At 36.0% G+C, this 1,606-nt stretch overlaps 1 pseudogene; it reads left to right on the plus strand.

Moving 5' to 3' along the window:
- Positions 1-268: 268 nt before the first annotated feature.
- On the plus strand, positions 269-1,267 carry LOC132043838 (putative F-box protein At1g47730; annotated as a pseudogene).
- Positions 1,268-1,606: the final 339 nt, after the last annotated feature.

Here is a 1,606-nt window from a genome sequence, read left to right on the forward strand (position 1 = left end):
TTGTGATACGTGTATCTAGTGAATTGTGATACATGTGTCTAGTTATTTAATGTTTAAAACTTTTGAATTGATTTTTGAGTAGTATAAATAGAGATGTAATTGATGATTGTAATCATCTCAAATGGCCTTAAGTAGCTAATACAATTTTGCAGCATTCTCTAAAAAAAATATTCTCTTCCTATTCTTTCTTACATTTCGTTCTATGACCCGTCTTGGTGGAACAAAATTCTTTCTGTGCCAAATGGAATCAATTTTTTACACTGCTTAGCAAAAAGAAGATGAAAAAGACTCTACCTTCTTTCTTCAAATTGAGAGATTTCATGAAATCTACAACCGTGCCCGGGCATCAACTTGGCTGGATTGCATTAATGCTTTATTTTGCGTTTGGCGATCATTATCTGCACAACGTGCTGCAATTTTCAATCCCAGTACATGAGAAGTAAGATTTTTGTCCAGTCTAAATGAAGAATATTGTCTGTATAGCTATTCATTAGGTTTTGACCCAGAAGAAAAGAAGTACAAAGTTCTTGCAACAACGGATCATGTTCGAGAAGGGTACATAAAGCACTGGGTTTTAACTTTAGGCATAGACAAATCATGGGGAGAGACTCAAGCATTTCCCCTTCTACTTTGTGTTTTAAGCCTGGTGTTTGCATTAGAGGAGTTATCTATCAGTTTTTTAGCGATTCCAAATGTGCTATAGCTATAGCTGCATTTGATGTTAAATATGAAAAATTTGAAATTATCGCGTTGTGGAATGCACCTCCGTGTGTGTCAAGTTATGATTTGATAGAGGTGAAGGGGAAATTAGCGGCCATAGGTTATGGCAAAGGGGTAAGTGGATACTTCGACTTGTGGATTTTAGAGCAGACTCCAAAAAGAAAATGGGAGAGACATATCATTGACTTTCCTCCAATATGGATACATAGATTTGTATTATCCTGCACAGCCCGTGAAGGGGACATCGTAGTCGTCCTGAACTTAAAGTCAGGTACTTCATGTTTATGTTATGATGTCGCAAGAAAGAGTTGGAGGGAATTAAAAATCAAGGCTCTTCCTAAGGAGAGCTCCATCCAAGAGATTTATAGTTATGTTGAAAGTCTTGTTTTCTTTGGGTAATTTTGTTCAAACTGGAAGGGAATCTTGAGTGCTTGTATGTCCTTTCCCTTGGATTTGGATAACATTTAGCCTATAAAGATCGTAACATTGTATAAACGTCTCAAAATATACAAAGGATTATATTGAGTTCTTTTTATATATATATATATATATATATTTTTTTATAATTATTATTACGTAGTGGGTAGGGGAAGGGGGGGGGGAGGGGATTCTGACGTAGGGATTCGAGCCAAGCAAGCCGGTGATGAAAGTTGATATAGCCCAGAAGTAAGTATTTCTTAATATCCCTACTTATATTGAGTTTTGGTTTTTCGGGGATACATTAATTTTCATAAAGATTCTGCAACAGGCAATCTCACTAGCTCAAGCAATCAAAGAAAATTCTTTTCCTTTTTCCTTATTCTGTTCTATTGTAAAATACCCCTGTATGCAGTAGTACATCACTGCACAGATGATGAACAAGGGGTTAATGGTCTCTGATCTTTAC

The sequence above is a fragment of the Lycium ferocissimum genome, unplaced genomic scaffold (assembly GCF_029784015.1).
Source record: "Lycium ferocissimum isolate CSIRO_LF1 unplaced genomic scaffold, AGI_CSIRO_Lferr_CH_V1 ctg29068, whole genome shotgun sequence".
In the NCBI taxonomy this organism is placed as follows: Eukaryota; Viridiplantae; Streptophyta; class Magnoliopsida; order Solanales; family Solanaceae; genus Lycium; species Lycium ferocissimum.